Here is a 22949-nt window from a genome sequence, read left to right as displayed (position 1 = left end):
GAGAAGAGAGGAACGACACAGGTTTTCTGAACGAAATTCACAATACCATGCAGATGACAAAAACCCATTTCGTGATGGGAATGGCTATGAACAGGAAATTACATCGTCCAGAAAATTTGAGAGTATTTACCCTGATTTGTCTTGGTTGTCAGAATGCAATAAAAAGGACTAGGAAATAGGTCAAGCTCCAGTACGCAGTTGGGCTCACAAAGATAATAGACCCTATGTAGATATTGACATTTTTTGGAGACATCGTAACATTCAGAGGGCCCGAGCATTGGTAGATACAGGAGCGGAGGCCACTTTAATTCATGGAAAATCAAAGAAATTCAAAGGACAATTTTTTACAATTACTGGTTTAGGTGGAAAAGAAACCCCCGCAGTACAAACAAATGTTGAGATGAAAATAGGTAGAATTCCCCGAAAAGAATATTCTGTTTTAGTTGTGCCACTTTTGGAATACATAATTGGAATTGATATCCTAAAAGGTATGACTTTACATTTAGATGATGGATGTTATCAATTTGGAAGTAGAGGATATATATCATCCAGACCTGTACGAGTTGGCCGTTTGAGAATGCCTCCTATAAAAATTCCCCAGGCTACAAAAGTTATTTCCCAAAAACAGTATCGTATTCCAGGTGGTCATGAAGAAATTAGTGCTACTATTCAGGATCTAGTGAATGCAGGAGTTATAACTCCGGGTACTTCTGCTTGGAATAATCCCGTTTGGCCTGTGCGTAAAAGTGATAATTCTTGGCGTATGACTGTTGATTACCGCAAATTGAATAAACATACACCCCCTTTGACTGTTGCAGTACCAGACATTATTACTTTAATTGAAAGAATTCAGAAACATCCAGGAATGTGGTATGCGTCTATTGACATTGCTAATGCTTTCTTTTCGATCCCAATTTCCCCTGAGTGTCAGGAACAGTTCCGTTTTACATGGAATGGACGTCAAATGATGTTTAGAAGTCTTCCCCAAGGCTATGTACACAGTCCTACGATCTGTCACCGGTTGGTGGCGGAACATTTATCTGAAATACCTATAAACCCACAGATACAGATGTGTCATTATATTGATGACATTTTGATTCAAGGAGAGACACAGGATCAAGTTCAGACTCGGGTAGACCAGGTTATCAGTCATTTGCGAGAAAAAGGTTGGGAAATCAATGCTGACAAGTTACAAGGTCCATCTCAAAGTGTAACATTTTTAGGCATCAATTGGCATAAAGGAAACAGAGAAGTATTTCCACAGGTGAAACAGAAAATTCTTGATTTTGCAGTTCCCGGGAACAGAAAAGAAGCCCAGAGATTCATTGGTTTATTTGGTTTTTGGCGTCAACATATTCCACATTTAAGTCAGATATTAGCCCCTTTGTACAGAGTCACTCGTAAAAAGAATGCGTTTGGAAAGGGGCGACCACTCGGTCCCCCCGAACGTATGGCGGGGTGCCCGGATCCCCCCGGGAAACCATTTTGGGCGGGGGGCGTGTCTCGGCTGGTATGCCCGAAGCGGCGTAGCCGGGGCGCGCCTTTTCCCGCCCAAGAAGGGGTTGTCCTAGACACCTACACCGTTGGTCACGCCCCGTAGGCGTACCAGAGGAGGGTACACGCCCTCCCGAAGAGGAATAAAAGGAGCAACAATCCAGAGAAGCATCCTCTTGTTCCTGTGCTTGGAAGCTGCACCCTCTCGTTGCACGTGAGCCCTAGACGGAACAAGGAGCAATTTTGAGAACTTGTAATTTTTGTGTTTGTCTTTCAGGTGCCTTCCCTCCCAGCATCGGCGGACCACCGGATCCAGGACCTCGTCGAGCAGCTAAGCAGCGAGGGTCGAGTCTCTGACAACGATGCCTGGCAAGAAGGTCGGAAAGAAGGCAGGGACGGAGCAGATGCTCCGCATGCTGATGAAAGACATGGCGGACATGAAAAAGCAAATGGCGGCAATGAATAATACGGGCAGACCGAAGAAGGTCATCGGACCAGCATTGCTGGGAGTAGTCCCCGCAGGGAGAGGTAAAAGGGCCAGGAATAGGGCGGCAGGGGGGGAGTCCCCAGTTCCCGAGTCACCCCCGGTAAGCCCGGTTAGTCCAGTCGAGGCCCCGGTACCTGTACCGATCCCGGATGCGGGCCAGCCGATTCCGGTAGTAGTTACGCCCACCAGCGAGGAGGAAATGCCTCCTGAGTTGGCCGCCCAGTTGGCCGCATGGCTTGGAAAGAATACCGAGGGTGCAGCGGCGCCCGGAGACACGGCCAAAGAGGCTAGGTTGCTAATGAAGCAGTTGCGGCAATCGCGAGATGCTGCAAAGGCGAATGTCCCTCTTGTCCCCTCACAGATTCCCTCGGAAGAACCAGCGGCTGGCGGTGGAAAATCAGCAGGACCGGCTATGGAGTCTGGTAAGCAGCCATTGCCAATGGCAAATGGGGGGTCTTTGCCCTCGAGGAGGGAGAAAGTAGTTCAGCATATTCCTCTGGCCACGAAAGAGATGATTTGGGCTGATAAATATGTCAATATGTTTTCGCTCCTGACTGATCATCACGAGATTGAGTATGTTAAGGCTCAGAAGGATTTGTTGCATCCGAGTGTGTGGCGCGCAAAAATGGCGGGCTTCAGGGTGGATGAGACGATCTCGAATTGGGCCAAGGCCTTTGGGATGTTTACTGCTATTATGGGTGAACGTAAGCCAGAGATTATGACTGAATTAGCCTGTTATCAGACACGTATAATGGATTTCTATGAAACATATGAGGGCGATCTATGGAGGGGTTATGATAGTAAGTTTCGTAAGGCCAAGGAGCACGATTCGTCTCTGACGTGGGACTGTCTCGACTCTGTCTCTTGGCAGAAGCAGCTCTTGCCGGGCACGACGAAGTCGTCCGCGCTTGGCGAGTATGGGTTGGCGCCTTCCCGCCATCAATCGGCGGTGCCCTTTCGAGCAAACCCCGCAGGTGATCACCAACCCAGGAGTGGTGGGAATGGGGGTAGAAAAGGGGTTTGCTGGAATTTTAACAGAGGCAAGTGCACGAGGCCACATGGGACATGTAAGTTCAGGCATGAGTGTGCAGGTTGCAGACAGTGTTACGAGACGGCTTTTCGTATGGCTTCCACATCCCGGCGGGGGATTTTCGGGGGGACTCACTGTGCAGAAACCAACTGTCCGTTCAGCAGCACCCGATGGTGGTAGAAAACAAGATTGCGAAGGAAGTTGCCCTGGGCCGGGTCGCCGGCCCATATAGGCACCCGCCTGTTCCTAATTTCATTTGTTCACCGTTGGGAGTAGTCCCCAAGAAGGACCCAGGTGAGTTTCGGTTAATTCATAACTTATCGGCTCCTAGGGGTCTTTCGGTAAACGATGCGATTGATCCTGGAGTCTGTTCGGTGCGGTACGCATCCTTTGATGAGGCCGTCGCCATGTTGAATCGCCTGGGGCCCGGAGCGCTGATGGCTAAATCAGATATTGAGTCAGCATTCCGGTTGCTCCCGGTACATCCTCAAGATCAGCGTCTGTTAGGTTTTGTGTTTCAAGGACGCTATTACATGGACAGATGTATGCCAATGGGCTGCTCCATCTCTTGTGCTTATTTTGAGAAATTCAGCTGTTTTCTGCAATGGGCGTTCACCAGAGCTACGGGCTATACGCAGGTTATGCACTACCTAGATGATTTTTTGTTCTTGGGGCCAGCCGGGGACACGGAATGTGCACAGGCTTTACAGGAATTCTGCAACCTCATGAAACGATTCGGCGTGCCATTGGCACCAGGGAAAACTGTGGGGCCATCTACTTCACTCGAGTTTCTTGGAATCGAGCTCGATTCAGTGGAGGGATGCTTCCGTTTGCCCAGGGACAAAGTTGTGAAATTTAGGGCCTCGCTAGAATTGTGCATTAGCAAGGAGAAGGTAACTCTCCATCAGTTGCAGAAAGCGGTGGGCCAGCTTAACTTTGCCCTCAGAGTGATGCCAATGGCCCGCCCCTTTTCCCGCTCTATTGCACAAGCCATGGTCGGTCTCAAAGAAGGACACCACCGCACAAGACTGTCTGCAGAGGTTCGCCAGGATATGCGCATATGGTTGGCATTTCTGGCGGATTTCAACGGTCGAGTGGTATGGAGCAAACCACCAGCATCCTCGGATGAGCTGGGTTTGTGGACCGACTCGGCAGGGAGTGTGGGATTTGGCGCCATCTTTGGTAATCGATGGTCGGCGCAAACATGGCCGGCGTGGTGGCACACCAGTGGGCTAACAGGTAACATTGGGTTTCTTGAATTGTTCCCCATTTTTGTGGCCCTGAAGGCATGGCCGGACAATTTCCGTGATCGCTCTGTGGTATTTTGGTCCGATAACATGACCGTGGTTGAATGCATAAATAACCAGGCAGCGTGCTGCAAGTTGATTCTGAGATTCTTAAAGGAAATTGTACTACTGTGCATGAGACTGAACGTTCAGTTTAGGGCAAGGCATGTGCCGGGTGTACTGAACCAGGCGGCTGATGCACTCTCTTGTTCCCACATGCAGGCCTTCAGGGGTTATCTACCTTCTGCGGATCTAGTGGCGGCACCATTTCCCGAAGCTCTCTGGTCACTCGGTGCCCCGGATTACAGGACCTCGTGGGAGCCAGCTTAGCCCCCAGGACATGGAAGGCGTACGAAGGAGCGTTTCGTTCCTATTGTGCATTTTTGGGTCCAGCAGGAGGGGATAAGTGGGGACAGGAGGAGTATGTACTGAGGTTTTTAGTAGCACTCCACAAGGTAGGCCGATCAGCAGCGACGGCCAATAGGCACCGGGCCGCCATTGCATTCATGGCGCAGGCTTACGGCATCAAGGACCCTACATCGTCTTTTTTGGTTAATAAGGCACTACGAGGGTGGCAACGCCTCGAGGGTCATAGAGTGGACGAGAGGCGCCCGATTGGGTTAGAAAGATTGTCCCTGTTGATGTCAGTGCTCCCCGCGACATGTTCCTCCCAGTCCGAAGTAGTGCTGTTCCGGGCCGCTTTCGCATTAGCATTCCATGGGGCTATGCGGGTGAGCGAGCTGGTGGCAAGAAATAAGAAGGATGTGGGGGGAGGTCTATGTCGGGAACACGTTCAGATCAAGGGTGATTCAATGGTAATCACAATAGCCAGGTCTAAAACCGACCAGGGTGCGATGGGGGACAGTATTGTGGTCCAGCGCATGCGAGGGTCTCCCATGTGCCCGGTGCAGTGCGTTGAGGAATACCTGGCGCAAAGGGCGGTAGCATGGGGGGAAGCTTGCTGAGACACACCGACGCCACCCCACTGACAAGGTTTCAGTTTCAGCGGGTGTTAACTTTGGCAATCGCGGCAGCGGGCTTGGACCCGAGCGATTTTGGGACCCATTCCTTCAGGATAGGGGCTGCTACAGAAGCTACAGCCAGGGGTCAAAGTGTGGAAATGGTGAAACAATTGGGACGATGGTCCTCGAACTGTTATAAAAGGTATGTGCGGTTGCACATGTTGTGAAGCTAATGTCATGCACTCACGCTTCTTGTCTTTTGTTTGGTTTACAGTTTCGCGAGCTTGCGAGGCGGGGCGGACTGTGCAGTCGACCCGACACCTGGGAACCAGCGGTCAAAGATCACCGGCTGAGGAAAGAGTGGTGTGGGTCGTGGGCCACTCATACGTGAGGCGTGCCGCAGACGTATTCAAAGCAGGTGACATGATTCACGCAGCTGGGGAATACGGGTACAGGGTGACCTTCCATGGAAGGGGCGGGCTCTGTAATGACCGGTTTCAGTGTTTTGTCGAGGAACTGTTAGGGTGGACAAGGTCACCGCCGTCTATAATCATAGTGCATCTGGGGGGCAATGACTTGGTGGCGCTCGGTCGGCGAGTACTCCTCGAGCGGGTTCTATCCACTGTTAGCTGGTTGGCAAAGAGGATTCCGGGGTGCACGATAGCATGGTCACACATGTTTCCAAGGAAGGTGTGGCGGGGGGCCCTCTCTGTGTCAGCTTTGAATCATTCAGTAAAGAAAGTTAATAACAAGCTGGGTAGATTGTTTTGTTCAGGACAGTTGCACTGTATTCCGCATGGATGTATCCGGGGGGATAACATGTATCTCGAAGACGGGGTTCATTTGTCCCGGGAGGGGAATGTCTTACTCATAGGAGACTTCATAGCATGGTTACGGGGTTTGTATAGTCATGACCTTTAGTAGGAGTGTGGGGTGTCCGGATAGCCGGTCAACTATCCGGCCTGTGGCGGTACGGTCATGATCGGTGAGCAGTAATTTCAAGATCCCTAGAGGGGGCGCCACCCATTATGGATGGGAGCGCCCGGGGGGAGGCGGCCATTGGCCCCTCACAAGGGGAGGCGGCACCCACTAAGTATGGGGTCGCCGAAGGGAAGGCGGTCATAGGCCCCCCCCAGGGGAGGAGGCGGCTCGATGCCCCTCCTAGGAATTTCCCGGGGCCAGGATATCCGCGACGGCGGATGTGGTGAACAGTGTGGGGTGGGAGGGGGGTCCACGCTACCTTCTAGACACCTCACACGAGTCCTCGGACGACCACTAAGATGGCGTCGAGTTAAATAAGGGGCCCCCGCTAAGACAAGGGAAATTGGAAGTTGGCACAGAGGTACAGTCCTCTGTGCGACCGCCCCTCACACCGTGAGGGGGGAGTTCTGGTAGTAGGGATCTGACACCGGTTACGACCTTGCCGTTGGCCCGTAATGTTAGGATGTACAATTTTTAGAAAGTATGCATTTGCAGGATGTTTAGACTCGGCTAGGAGAACCTTTGTATTAGAGATTTGTTAAGGTTAGCCAATAAACGTGACTGCAGTGAAATGTATAAATGAAAATTGTACATGATATGAAACTGTTATTTTAATGTTTTAATTTTGTTTCATATTTTATTAAATACGGCCGGGAGGGTAACTCCCTCCCGTCTTCCAAAAGTTCAGAACTGCGTCCGTCTTCCCATCCTTGAGGATTGTGTTGGGAGGGGGTGATAGGCATCGCGGCCATATGGAAAGGGGCGACCACTCGGTCCCCCCGAACGTATGGCGGGGTGCCCGGATCCCCCCGGGAAACCATTTTGGGCGGGGGGCGTGTCTCGGCTGGTATGCCGGAAGCGGCGTAGCCGGGGCGCGCCTTTTCCCGCCCAAGAAGGGGTTGTCCTAGACACCTACACCGTTGGTCACGCCCCGTAGGCGTACCAGAGGAGGGTACACGCCCTCCCGAAGAGGAATAAAAGGAGCAACAATCCAGAGAAGCATCCTCTTGTTCCTGTGCTTGGAAGCTGCACCCTCTCGTTGCACGTGAGCCCTAGACGGAACAAGGAGCAATTTTGACCCACCCACCAGCCCCTTATGGCAACGTTAGTAATGCAATGAAGTGGATTTGCGTTGATAGTATCTTTTTTCCAAGGTCTTTTAGCGTGTAATAAAGATGTCAAATGTTTGAACTGCAGTAAAGTGATTCGCTTCATAACAATTTTTCTCATCCAGTTGAGCGGAGTATCACAGTCTAATTGAATGTGTAGCATGTGTCCAGTTAACCGCTTTATCGCTCTCTTCATTAGGTTCAAAAAACGTCGTATTTATTTTGGTCGGGCGGTAAGGTCATGATCGGTGAGCAGTAATTTCAAGATCCCCAGAGGGGGCGCCACCCATTATGGATGGGAGCGCCCGGGGGGAGGCGGCCATTGGCCCCTCACAAGGGGAGGCGGCACCCACTAAGTATGGGGTCGCCGAAGGGAAGGCGGTCATAGGCCCCTCCCAGGGGAGGAGGCGGCTTGATGCCCCTCATAGGAATTTCCCAGGGCCAGGATATCCGCGACGGCGGATGTGGTGAACAGTGTGGGGTGGGAGGGGGGTCCACGCTACCTTCTAGACACCTCACACGAGTCCTCGGACGACCACTAAGATGGCGTCGAGTTAAATAAGGGGCCCCCGCTAAGACAAGGGAAATTGGAAGTTGGCACAGAGGTACAGTCCTCTGTGCGACCGCCCCTCACACCGTGAGGGGGGAGTTCTGGTAGTAGGGATCTGACACCGGTTACGACCTTGTCGTTGGCCCGTAATGTTAGGATGTACAATTTTTAGAAAGTATGCATTTGCAGGATGTTTAGACTCGGCTAGGAGAACCTTTGTATTAGAGATTTGTTAGGGTTAGCCAATAAACGTGACTGCAGTGAAATGTATAAATGAAAATTGTACATGATATGAAACTGTTATTTTAATGTTTTAATTTTGTTTCATATTTTAATAAATGCGGCCGGGAGGGTAACTCCCTCCCGCCTTCCAAAAGTTCAGAACTGCGTCCGTCTTCCCATCCTTGGGAATTGTGTTGGGAGGGGGTGATAGGCATCCCGGCCATATGAATGGAGTAAACCGCAGCAAGATGCGTTTGATTTGGCGAAAGAAGCGATCCAGTATGCTTTGGATCTGTGGCCTGTACGTGATGGTGATGTGGATCTGAATGTGTCTGTGCAAGGTCTGTATGCGAATTGGAGTTTGTGGCAAAAACAAGGCAGAAATAAAGTACCGTTAGGTTTCTGGACTAAAAAGTTACCCGATGCTGGTGAGCGTTATACACCTTTTGAGAAACAGTTTCTTGCATGTTATTGGGCTCTGGTGGATACCGAGCAATTGACTTTGGGACATGATGTGATGTTGAGACCTGAAATTCCTATTTTGCAATGGGTTTTGAGTTCGCCGAAAACTCATCGAATTGGACATGCTCAAGAGGCGTGTGTGATTAAATGGAAATGGTACATACAAGACAGGGCGCGTGTGGGACCGAAAGGTGTTGCGACGTTACTTGAGCAAGTGGCGCTGGCGCCATCGAATGAGACCGAGAGTGATTGTTCCTTACCTATAGTACAGGAATCCCCTGTTAAGTGGGGTAAACCATTTGATGATCTGTCCGTGGAGGACAGAAACCATGTGTGGTTTACGGATGGTTCAGCGAGGTACATAGGAGAGAAGAGGCATTGGAAGGCAGTGTCCTATAATCCTGTCACACAAAAATTGCTGAGTACAACTGGTGAAGGAAAAAGTAGTCAATTTGCTGAATTGTATGCTGTTTACCAAGTTTTAAAGCAGGAACTACCTGGTACGTGTCACATTTTTACTGACTCCTGGTCCACTGCTAATGGACTGGCGGTCTGGTTACCAACATGGCATGCTCGTAATTGGGAATTGCATTCTAAAGAACTTTGGGGTAAAGAATTATGGCAAGAAAATTGGGAATTGCTTCTGCAAAGTACTGTTACAATCTTTCATGTGGATGCCCATACACCAATAGACTCCCTTGACAAATTCTTTCACAACATTGCAGATGAGAAATCTAAAATTGCTGAGGCAGTGGTGGACATACAGAATTCTGATTTGAAGGGATTGGCAAAATGGGCTCATGAGAAAGCAGGACATTTTGGAGAAAGAGCCACTAGCAGGTGGGCTGCTGACCGAGGAATTTATATTCCTCTAAATTTGATCAAAGATACTATAATGCATTGTCCTATCTGTCAACATTATAGACAACAAAAAGTACCTCAAATTGTCAGAGGACAATTACACCGTGGTAAATTACCTGCTCAAATTTGGCAAATGATTATATTGGTCCACTCCCTATGAGTAAAAATTGTCAATATATATGCACCATTGTAGACTCTTATAGTGGTCTTTTAGTGGCCTTTCCTTGTAAACGAGCTACCCAAGTAAATACTATTAAAACATTGGAATTAAATATGCTGTATTATGGTGTCCTATTTCAAATACAATCTGACAATGCATCCCATTTCAAAAGAAGATTGGTGCAGGAATTTTGTGTGGAAAACAACATTGAATGGGTGTTTCATATACTGTACTACCCACAGGCAGCAGGCCTTGTTGAGAGAATGAATGGTTTGTTAAAAGATCAATTGCGTAAATTAACTGATAACAAATATAAAAATTGGAGAGATTTTTAATTTCATGCACTGTTAATTTTGAATAATCGTCCCTTTTTAAATGCTGAATCCCCATTAATGCGTTTATTTCCTCCAGCTGTTGATGCTAAACCAAACACAGTCAAAAATACTGTAATGTATTGGGAAATTTCCCCTTGAGCCCTGGCTCCATGCAGAGCTACCCTGGGTTCCGCAGGCTTAGACCTGCATGCTATGAATGACATTACTGTAAAAGGAAGAGATTGAGTTATCATTGAAACTGGCATTGGTGTCAGTATACCAACTGGAAACTTTGGAATAATTGCCCCAAGATCGGGCCTGGCCTTAAAAGGCATTCAAGTGCTTGGAGGTGTAATTGACAGTGATTATCAGGGAGAGATTAAGGTACTCCTGCTGAATAGCAGTGAGGTTGATTTGCCAATTCATAAAACTGACCGAGTAGCACAATTACTAATCATGCCTATTTTCAGTGGCGAGATTCAGAAAGGCACCGCCCCAACTCTATTAACTGTTCGAGGACAAAAAGGTTTTGGCTCCACTGATAATCCAGGAACGAGAGTATGGGTGCAGTTGCCTAAAAATCCCCCTGAGCAAGCTCAAATTATTGCGACCGGTCATGATAATACTGTACTTGTCATGAGACCAGGGAGAGATAGCTGGGAGGCTGTCCCAGCTGATAAATGTTACTTACGAGAATGAATAATGCCTGTATTTGATTTTATTTTTAGATCATTCTCTGGACTGCTGTTGCAGGATGAGCCGGCATTGGACTCCTTTTGGCTTGCTACGTCGGGAGAGAAGGGAACCCCCAGACTTTGATTGATTTGAGAATCAGAGTACAACGTTCCTTTGCTGCGTGGGATTCATCATCTAACTTTTGGACAACCCTGGCACGGAGAGTGACAAACTCCCCACATTTCTGTTTGACACCAATGCCTTCGGTAACAGACATATTAGGGACCTGTTTGGTTGCCGTTCCAGCTTCTTTGGAGACCCTTGCCCATATTTTCAATATATCAAATGCCCGTCCTAATATTATTCTAGGTGATTTTGCGACCCATGAATATTGTCCTTTATGTACGGTGCTGTTAGACCCAGTACCACCAATGCATTCCCGAATAACTACATATAATATCACGCAGGGGGATGTATGTTTCTTCCTCACATGTGATCCAAGTGCCATAACTGAATGTGTTCGTTTGAAATTTAAAGGTGCCACTTCATTTACAGATCATGAAAAAACTTTATGTTCCCGGAGATTACGGAAGTCGTGTACTTCGGTTAAGAACAATATGACCTGCAAAAGTCTTGTAGTTACCCCTAGCCACTATCGTACAATGCTATTACCTTCTGGATGGCTTTTCTCTTGTGGCAATACATCTTGGCCTTATATCCCTGCTAATATTACCGGAGGACCCTGTGCTATTACTAGATTAAGCTTGTTAATGTTTTCTTCACATCCTAATGGGAATTCCCGTATTGTCCGTGATGCTGTAATTTTGAATGACAATTGTGACTCTACACTACATTTATTTTCTGAATCTGAATATCTTAGTTTGGCTTTCTCTATTTTAGGTGTCACTGCTTTGGCAGTATACAATGCTAAATCTATTGGAAAAATGGCTTGCTGGATGGTTAAATCCATCAATCACACTTCTACGATTCTATCTGACATGCTATTGGATGCCCAGGGTGAGCGTAGGGCAATTCTACAAAATAGAGCTGCTATAGATTACCTTTTACTTAAACATGGTCATGACTGTTCTGACTTTGAGGGTCTTTGTTGTTTCAATCTATCAGACCACACTAGGTCGATTCAGGCTCACATTGACAAACTCCACGATTTGACCACAGAAGTTAGAAAACACATAGATCAGGGCTGGTTTGACTGGCTCTTTAATTGGTTACCAGATTTACATTCTTTACATCAGATATTAGGGGGTGCCCTGCTTGCTATTTGTATTTTATTTGCTATTTGCTGTTTTATTCAGTGTATTCCTTCTTTACTTCAAACTTGCAGATGGCGTACTAGAAATAGATCTGTCAACTTTGTTTCATATTATTCTTCGACAGATGTTAGCTCCATTTAGCGAACGATTAATAATAGCCTAAAGTCAAGGGTGAAATGTTCTGACTGGGTTTTTGTTTCCTTTTTGAGTGAAGGTGACTTTAGCCTACTATCATTCTAATAGTGGGATTAGAGCCTTAGATTTGGCCTATTTGCAAGGTGCTTGACATAATTCCCTATTCTTTTCTCTATTCTAGGGCTTATAAGTTTATGTTAGGGGATAGAATCCTTAGTATTAGTATTATTCCGTCCTTTTGTAAGGTTTCTAGTATATTCCTGATAGAGTTATTCATCTTTATGCTTACTTCGGGTCTTGTAGGCCTCGAACAGGAGAGACTCCATCTTTCTTTCTGCCTCGGCTGCTTGAGATGCTTTTAGGTCAAATGTAATGTTTTAGTTATAAGGTGTTGTTCGCTTGGAGAGAACCGGCTCGGGCTGGCCCTTATCGAAAGACTGTATTTTTCTTCGTGTCAAAGACATAACATCAGGCCGGCCGGCTGAGAACGTGTCCTTGGCACGGGGTGGTACAAGAATTTGGTGGGCGGCAGGTTACTGGCTGGAAATTTCCATGCATGAACAAGGTTCTATATTAGCCAAAGGTCAGAGAGGAGTTCAGTTCATTCAGTCAGTTTGTAGATGGCAGCTAGTCGTTAGCATTCTTGCAGTTACTCAACTTAAAGCAGACAGTCGCCATTTTGAAGTCCAGAAAGACCGACGGCTGATAACCTCTCAGAAAGATTGAAGTTACTTTAGTTGGAGCAGCTGGTGAGCTTTGATACTGAGATCAGAGCATGCAGAGTGAAGAAGTTAGCAGAGCGAATGAATACTAGAGCGGCAGTAACTGATTTATAAGATCGAAGTCGGAAGGTGAAGATAGTCCGTGATCGAGAGGAGAGAGGAGTAGTGCAGAATGACGAGAGTGAGACAGACGAAATAGAGAACAAGAGTGAGGTTCCAGTGACTTGGAGGGAAGCAGAGGAGACAGAGCATAGCGGTGCAGACATGTATCCGTGACTGCAGGGGTGATCCTAAGAAGAGCCAAGGCACAGACGAGAAGGGAACCCAGATGACAACTGAGTCCAGACTTCGTACTCATAAGGTGACGTCGACCCTTTCTTATTAGCGTGCACACACATTCTAATTCTTTCCTTTGCTTTTCAGGCTATATGTTATATTACAGTATTATATTGTTGTTATAATTTGTTATTGTGTAATAAAGGGACCTCAGTTCTTAGTGAACCATTGTGTAACTGTTGTTTTTATGGTAAAGTTAACCTTTCTTCTAGTCAGATGCTGTTATGTGGACGGATACGTTTCCCATCCGGGTAAGTGGTAACTGAGCAAGGGAGCAGGGAGCACTTATATCAGAGAATAACCTTTGCATATTGTAATTTGGCCATTTTTGTGTGAGAGGATTGAACTGTCCATCTATAGGACAGGGATCGCCGTTGTGTAGCGGCGTTAGTGAGAGCACCGGGAGGACATGGTGTGTATACCCACAGGATTGTGGCTTGAGAGAGAGAGAGAGAGAGAGCACCGGGAGGATACGGTGTACATACCCACTGGATTGTGGCTTGCGTGAGCACTGATTGAGGTCAGTGTGTAATGGTAAGTAATCAGAACTGCCCCCTTCACTATGAGTAGGAGGGTAGCATAGTCTGGACCTAAGTTGCCGCGAGACTATAAGGTATGAGTGTGGTGTAGAATATGGAATTCCGTAGCAATTAGTGATTGTTTCTAGTAATCCCTATGGATTTGGTGGTGTTTTGGATGATCTAAGCTTGTATATTGCTAATTCCTCATCCCCAGGTAGGTACCCAGGTACCATGGTAAGTAGGTCCTGAGGAGGGAGGTGGTTACGTTTCGGCCGGGTTAGTGGTGTTTTGGTGAGCTGATTCTATCTGGTCCGAAAATCCGGTCGTTACAGAAGGCTCGTTAAGAACTAGGAAATGCATGCAGGGTCAAAAATAGAGGGAAGAATGACATAGCACAGCCATCAATCAAAACTGTAATATCATAAACAATAGGAAAGTAGAATAGCAGTATGATTTTTTCCATAAATAATACTTTGCACATTGAAAGCTATTTCACTGTGTAGGTTGAGCTAACGTTTCTTTAAAACAGACCAAAGTGTGATTAAAATATTTCCTTCTATATCCTTGCAAAACAAAATTCTAGCAAAGTAATTCAAAGTTGATTCCTACATAATGTTCAAAATATCATCTAATTGTAAAATCTGATTTTTGATAACTAAAGCTGAGAAGAAAATTTAGTAAAATGTAGATGAGACAGAACTGCCTTCAAATAATTTCTGACGTTCATCACAATTTGAGAGCTGGAAAACACAACCTTGACTTTGAGATTTAATGCTCTTGGCACAGACCACAGTGGCCTATCTCTTAGACCAAGAAGGATAGCACAATTTTACCTACTAAATACTTACCAGGGATTAACTATTTTGCCTTAGCCAGCCAGATATTACAGCCATGCTCCCCAAAAAGGGACTATGTCCAAAGGTGAAACCTTGGCCCAGGTGAAGCAGCAAATTTAATAGCTTTGTGGAGCACGCTTGCCTGCCACGGAATCCATTTTGGATCAAATCTTTCTTGGAGCTTTAGGCACACAAACAGCTGGTTTCAGAATGAGTTTGACAATGATATATGTGACAAAAAAGGAACCCTTGCTGGCCACACCCTTGCATCATTACCAACCTCAAGATCACATCAGTGCTAGCCATCTCCCTCATAATCACCAATCTGGTTCCACATTATGCTGCAGCATAGATACTACAACCATACCCATCATGAATGAGGACCTCTTGACCAGAGATAAAGATGACCCATGCCTTTTAATATTGCTCAGCTGCCTTCAACACAGTCACCCATTTCACTCACTTGCACTCACACGCACACTACTGAGTCTCAAATTAGATTCACCGCCAATGTGATTCACTGGTTTTCCTGCAGGCCAATCTAGCTGACACCGGTTTGTTTACATAAGCTACTCCAGGACACCAAAGATCTCTATCAGCTGTGGAGTCACCCAGGGCTCTATAGTGTCTCCTATCATCTTCAATCTTTACATGGAGCTGTGTGGTGCTCTACTCATGGATAACAACATCAAGATTACCAATATGCTGATGATACACAATGCTCAAACACTGTTTGCACTTCATCCAGACATGGATATCCAGCACCTACCTGAAGCTCAACCCAACCAAGACCAAGTTATTGGTATTAGCCAAAATAATAAACAAGATGCAATACAAATTTGACTCAATTACATGAACCTTGACTGCTTCAAGGCACAACTTTCACCAATTGCCAAGCAACTTAGGTTCACCCTGGACAGTACCCTCACCCTCAAGGAATACATGCCAAAAACAAAGAACCTGGTGCCAGCTCTCTCCTGTAAAGAAATTCAAACCATGTTTTTCTGGAAAGTGACTTCAGAACTGCTGTTCAAGCCCTCATACTCCCACAATCTCAAGCCCACATACTCCCACAATCTGATGGGTCACCATTGGCTCCCCTTGGCAGTCCTCACCATTTTAAAAAACAGCTGCATCACTTACAGTTATCACAACCAACACCCCCACTGATGTTAGAAATAAGCACACCATATTTGGTGTACCTCAGAACATCCCATCAATGTGCAGGCTTCAGACTAAGTAGTGTAAAAAGGAAACAAAACAAGGTAACAGGCCTTTTCAATCTATGCAACCAAGACCTGAAACAATATCCCTGGAGCCATCGGGACTGTCCAAATGTTGCTCCAATTTAGGAAATATTATTTATTTATTTATTTTATATGCTTATAAAGCGCCAGACTAGACCCCCGAAGGGGTATCTCCGCGCTATGACTGCAGATGGAAATGAGAGTAAAAATGTGTCCAGAGATAGAATGACAATTAATAGCTGGGAAACAGATGGGTTTTTAAGTTTTTTCTAAACATCATGTGGTTGGTGATTGACCTCAGTTCAGATGGCAGTGAGTTCCATAGGGTAGGTCCGGTGTGGGCCAGTGCACGGCCACCTTGTCTGGTTTTCTTAATTCTGGGTATTTTGAGTAATTGCTGGTTGCTGGAGCGCAACGAGCGTCCTGGGATGTAGGGCTGAAAAATGTCTATGAAATACTTAGGGCCCATCCCCATTCGGCTCTTGTGTATAATACACAGAATCTTGAACTGAACTCGCTTCTTCACAGGAAGCCAGTGAAGCTGAGACAGTAGGGGGCAGGATGGTGTCCTGGGTGGAGCATTCATGACGATCCTAGCGGCAGTATTTTGAATGACCTGCAATTTCTTGAGTTGCTCCTCATTGGCTCCATGGAGCAATCCATTGCAATAGTCGACCCTACTGATAACAAGAGCCTGCACCAGAGTTTTTCTGTGGTGATCCGGGAGATAGGGAAAAACACGTCTTAGCATCCCTATAGCCCGGAAACAGGTGCCGGCTACTTGATTGACGTGGTCCTTGAAAGTGAGTTGTAGGTCAAATAATACTCCCAAGTTCTTGACCTTACTTTTGGGGGTGGGGACAGGACCTAGTTCCAGAGGCCACCAGTCTGATGACCAGTGTGTCATCGCTTGACCGAACAACATAACTTCGGTTTTCCCGACATTACACTGCAGACAATTTGATGACATCCAGTCTGCAATGGCTCTCATGCCATCTGCAAAAGATTTTTTTATTGCAGGTGTAAGAGTATTAAAGGGAAAAAGAAGTTGGGTGTCGTCAGCGTACGATACAGGGGTGAACCCGAAAGATCTTGCTAGGTTGGCAAGGGGGGCCACATATATGTTGAAAAGTGTGGGGCTCAGACAAGAGCCCTGCGGCACCCCCTTATTGAGCTCCCTGTGGGTGGATTTGTGGGAGCCTAGCCTAACCTCTTGGGAGCGCCAGGACAGGAAACTCTCCAACCATGCCAAAGCCACTCCCTCTATTCCCACATCCTTTAGAGGTGAACACTTACCTCTTTCAAGAACACTACACTGCAATGCATTTCTGTTCACAGCCCAGCTACTGTATGATTTTTTTTAAAGTGTACAGCACTCCACTGCCTTTTGGATTGGCCTGGGTGAAGATAACAGATTTCTCCTATGCAGAACACTACAAAGTGCTGAAAAACTCTGTTGCACTCTGTGGAGTTCCGCAAGCGGTGGAGTGTGGTTAGTCATGCTGCTCGCACTGATTATTAGCACCAGGTGTTTGTCCCCTGCTGTAAAATCAACATGAGCAGCACCACACACAGTGCAAGAGAATGTTGCTTCTTTCTACTGCTCAAATAGATATTCTATTGAATGGGCAGCTTCCTCAATGTGACCAGTAGTTTTCTCAACGTGAGCTGTAGTGACCTGCTGCAACTGCTCTTGTTGAGTAATCCTGCCAGGAGTTGGTCTAGAGTACAATTTTCCTCACTCGCCAACTTAAACATTGGTGAGCTGGGTGAGAGGAAACACTCTGCTTCACACCACTACACAGAGTTTTTCGGAACTCCGTGCTCTACGTTGAGTAGGCAAAACTTTACAGACTCTGTGAGTAGAGAGGCATTTTAATAACAGGTCTACTTGTGGCTAGGTTTGCACTACTGTCTTCATTTTCAGGGACTAAGGGCCTGATTCAGAGTTTGGCATATGGTTACTCCATCACAAATATAACAGATATCCCATCAACTTATTACACAAGCTAACTTGTTGCACATGCCATAGAACATACTGCACTTCTAATAAGGTTGACTAGTTACCCATCATGTTTGTGACAGAGTAGCAATCCTCCAAACTCTATATCAGACCTCAAGTCCCAAGGGAAAAGTATTGGGCCCGATTCACAAAGGCAAACTTACACTTTTGTGTAGGTTTACGATTGTTTGTCATTAATAAAATGATTTGTTTATTAATAGTATCTTTACAAGCGGGGAGTCCCCACACATAAAACTTTCTTTCTTTTTATGTGTGGAGACTCAGCACTCATAAAGATAGTATTTGCAAATCTCTTTGTGAATACCAAACAATCGCAACCTTACACTAAAGTGTAAGTTTACCTTAGTGAATCAGGTCTTTTGACTTGGATGATCAGTTTATTGACTTAAATCTCCTCTCCATCACAGTCAACATACAATCACACCTAGGTTCCTGTCAACCATGACAGGTTCTTTACTTTTCTAAGTGCTTTATGCCTTAGAAAAGTTACAATTGAATATCTCTGGTACCTGTTTCCAATGATTGTGGTGTCTTTTTCCTCTTTACAGTTTTGTCTAGTTTTCTAAATGTGTTTCCTAATTTTATTATATTGTGCTGTTTTCATTAAAATTGTTGGTACTGCTTGAACTTTACATGCACATTTGGAGATGTCCTGCTGCTTGTGTTCTAACAAACAGGGGTTGAGTAGAGACTCTCTTGAAACAGTGTTTCGCCCTAACCAGATGTAATTATTAAGTCGGCAGTTGTAACCTCTTCCCAAATGTATGACACAATTTCTGGTTATGGTGTTGAGTGGCTAGGAGAGGTTTTTTCTTCACCAATTACCATCCAGTTTTAGTTTTTAAGAATTCAAATATTCAATCCAGGTTCAGTGGCAAAATTTTCTTTTGGGTATGAGACTAGAAGTATTCCTGATTTAATTTTGATTTTAAAATTGTTTATCAAATGGTGGAACTGTGATTTATTTCTTCCTGTGGGTACACAGAGGTGGATCTTTCCATCCCGGCTGGCCTTACTGTTGTGGAAATTAAGGTCATTTGCAAAGCAAGAAAGCTGAACGTGGACCAGAATGGCAGGAAGGGGAAATACAGCAAGGTTCTATGTGCCTTGGATGTAGCCTGCCAAGCATAGATCATGCCAGCAGAGAATTAGTGCTATCCAGGGTTGGGAACTAGTATGTCCTCTTGCAGTCTGTCTCTTTTAGAGCTGGAGTCTCACAGGCTAGGGATAAAGGACTGAAAGGCTGATAGGCACCAGAAATCGGGATTAGCCACCATTGCCTGTAGAATTGGTGTTGGGTGCCAGGCTTTTCAATCCTAGCCCTGGACTCAAACTCCCAACTAATGTAACCAAAAAAACATTCTGCCCACTTTGTCTCTTTGCCTCAGAAAGCATGCCCACTTGACAGCAGGAACTAGTGGCAAGGAAAAGGAAAGGTTTGGGGCATCATGGTGTTTTGACATTGAATCATTCCCCCGGGCACCAGATAGTCATTTTGACATGCGGTGGAGTTGTATTAGCCAGTTCATATGTCAAAACTGCAACTAAAAGTATTCACATTTTCTCTCACTTGCAAAGGGAATGGCTACAGTATTTGGGCTCAAGGTCCCCTGAGGGAGGTCTGGGTAAAGAGGAATGAGTGTGGTCTTAAATATGGATCACCCACACCATATCTTTAAGAAGAAGAAATTCAGCGTTCAAATAACACATTGGATACACTGTCCCTGTTTTTGTCGAGGTGCATGCTAAATTAGAAGTGTCTGACATGAACCCGGGACAGTTCTCCTGATTATAAAAATGCTACAGTATGCATAGTAGCAAACTCTGACAGTAAGTGCCTGCACTCAGGAGAGGGCATTAATGAAAGATAGCACCTAGGGTTGAAACAAAAGCTCCACAATTCAATGGCCTTTATTTGAAGAGCAAGATGCTTAATGTTGCTCATTCCAAGAGGCATCCCATGGGTGTACACTGACTTTGTCCATCACAGCCGCTGCTGGTTGAATGGAGAAACATTGGCTCATTTCTGCCCCAGGCAGGTTAGCGCTCTTGTTTTCTGTACATCACAGCTTTAAAATCAATACTGCAATGAACGCGCAGTGGACAAGCCGCGCCAAAGGCAAGCCCGTCTGCACCCGACATCGGCCAGTGGTCAGGACCCCTGGTTCAAAATTGGTTTATACCAGGGAAGAACTTAGCACAATAAAGCATACATCTCTTATGCCGCCGCTTCTGGATTCAGTGACAGAGGGGCTCTGGGCAGAAAACTTGCCAGCAGGGAGTAGGAACCCTCCGAGAACCCAAGCGCCGGATTTACTGATACGGGTCCAGAGGTATTGCTAAGTTTAAGGACTACCCTACTAAACACTAGGTCCCTCGCAAAGCAGAGCTTAGAAGTATTTACACTTTTGCAGGCGAGGGAACTTGATCTTCTTGCATTATCAGAGACATGCTTAGAGGACAGCTCAGGGCCTAATATAGTGACCTCCCTCCCTCCTGAGCACTGCGCTTTGACCTGTAATCTGTATTTGTATTTCTATTTGTATTTTGGATTTGTAGAGCGCCTTATCACCCAGAGGTCTCTAAGCGCTTGTCAGAGGGTGCACACAATACGGAAAGGTGGGCCAGTTAGGTCGTGCCACAAGCCTCCTGAAAGAACACAGTTTTCAGCTTTTTCCTAAAATGTAGTAAACTCGATTCCTTACACAAGCTCTCAGGTAGATTATTCCAGACTATAGGGAATGTGTGGGAGAACGCCCGCCCTCCAAGGGATGATAGTTTGAACCGAGGGCACGCCAGAAGTGCAGCATCTGCTGGTCGTAGATTTCTGCTGGGAACATACGGGACTAGACGCTCTCTGATGTATTGTGGGGCTTGCCCATACAAGGCTTTATGCGTAATGCATAGGCCCTTGAACTTGGCCAGCTGCCTTACCGGCAGCCAATGAAGCTTACGAAGGAGTGGAGTAGCGTGAGTCTTTCTTGGTTTGTTGAAAATTAGTCTGGCAGCGTCGTTCATGACTATTTGTAGTCTGGCCAGCAGTTGTTGAGAGATACTGGCATATAGGACGTTGCCGTAGTCCAACTGTGCCAGTATCAGAGCTGACACCGCCCGTCTGAGCGTATCAACAGTCAGGAGGGGAGAAAGCTTACGCAGCTGCCTCAGTAAACCCACGCAGGTGCCCACTACAGCTGAGACCTGGGTGGACATAGTGAGTTTGGCATCTATATACAGGCCTAGACTTTTCACGGCCTCCGCAGGTACTGGGGAGGGCCCTAGTTCGGTGGGCCACAGGAGATCGTTCCAAGGACTGGATGCCATCGTAATTGCAAGCACCTCAGTCTTGTCTGGATTTATTTTAAGCGAATTGGCCATCATCCAATTGACAATAAATGTTAAGATGTTTTGCATTCTCTGATGTGCAGTTAGAGAGTTATCTATTTGGATGATGATCTGAGTGTCATCGGCATAGTTGTAGATTCTGCAGTCCATCTGATTTAATGCCGAGGTCAGGGGCTGTAGGTAGGCGTTAAACAATCGGGGTGACAAGGCTGAGCCCTGTGGGACCCCCACATGTAAGACCCTCTGCCTCCGAAACCAGGTCAGCTAGTTGCACTCTCTGTACCCGGTCGTCAAGAAAGGATGTCAGCCAGGCAGTGCCCCGGATGCCGAGGTCCCACAACCGGGGCAGCAGTAGGTCATGATTGACCGTATCAAATGCCGCGGAGAGGTCCAACAGCACCAGGGCACACAGGGTTTTCTTATCCGCTCTGAGTCTTAGGTGGTCCAGCACGGAAAGCATGACCAATTCTGTGCTGTGGTGGGCCCTAAAACCAGCCTGGTTGGGTTCCAACAAAAAGTTGTTTTCGAGGTAATGTGAGAGTGTGGGCAATACGTGTTGCTCCATTATTTTTGCCAAGAATGGCAGTTGTGAGATGGGCCTAAAATTTTTCAGGACCTTAGTATCTGCCCCTGGCTTCTTTAAAAGAGGGATCAGTCGGGCTTCCTTGAGGTTAATCGGGACCTGTCCAGTTGTCAAAGAGCTATTGAGGAGCAATAGTACGTCATCCTCCAGCCCTGGCCAGGCTTGTTTGAAGATCCTAGGTGGGCACGGATCGGCCGGTGAGCCAGATTTGACTCGACCCATCACTACTCCCAACGTCTCCTTGGTGAGTAGGGCCAGTGTAGTTAGGGGCTGAGTGACTGCTGAGATGCTCCCTGTGATGTCTTCCAGACAGTCTAGTCTATGAGTGCGCTCAATTTCCGTCAGGAGTTCAACTATCTTGGTGGTAAAGAACAACTGAAATTTTTGACAGTCTTCTTGCGACAGGGAGGGGGGCTGTTCTTTCCTCTTCCTTAACTCTGACAGGACCTTGAAAATTTCTTTCTGAGGGTTGCTTGCTGTCGAGATTCTATCCTCATAAAATTCTGCTTTCCTGGCCCTGATGGCTTATTTATAGGTGGCAAACTCCTTCACATATAGGCCCGAGTACTGGGATCATACCCCTTATGCCAGGCTCTCTCACTCTGGTGTAGGGAGTGTTTCAGAAGCCTCAGTGCGTCATTAAACCACGGGGCACCTTTACCCTTATCTACGATTTTTACCCTCCGGGCCGGAGCCATTACTTGAATGGGGTTTTTAAGTTTTAGTGTCAGCTTGAGGCTAGCTGCCTCAATATCATCCTCCGGCAGCCTATTGAGGTGGGAGGGTTGTTTCCCTAGAGTGGAGACCAGCATGTCTGTGCTAATTTTATTCCAACTTCTCACAGCCTGCCACTCCACCGACGAGGATATACTTTGCCCTGGAAATACCATTCTCCCCTGCAGCAGGTGGTGGTCTGACCATATACAGGGCGAGATGGTAATTGGGCTCAGCATCGGGACCGATGTCCAGATCAGATCCAGGGTGTGGCCTTTTTTATGTCGGGCCAGTCACCCTCTGAAGGAAATCTAACGAGGTCCTGGCCTCTTCTAGCTGCTTTGACATTGCGTCTTTGGGGGATTCCTCCCAATGGAGATTAAAATCTCCCATGACCACAAGACCCTTGTACCTTGACCGCAAGTCATGGACCAGTCCCAGGAAAGGCTCGATAAAACCCGGAGGAGTCCTTGGGGGGCAGTAGACTAGGAGTATCACTAGGCAGTTAGTGGTAGAGCAGAACTTAACTCCCAGAATATCTGCACCTCCTGACTTTCTGCACAGATAAGAGACTGTAATCGGCAGGGAAACAAAAGAGGTGGTGGAGTTGCAATCTTTACACA

The sequence above is a fragment of the Lissotriton vulgaris genome, chromosome 3_1 (genome assembly GCF_964263255.1).
Source record: "Lissotriton vulgaris chromosome 3_1, aLisVul1.2, whole genome shotgun sequence".
NCBI classification, from domain to species: Eukaryota; Metazoa; Chordata; class Amphibia; order Caudata; family Salamandridae; genus Lissotriton; species Lissotriton vulgaris.
Note: the sequence above shows the minus strand (reverse complement) of the source record.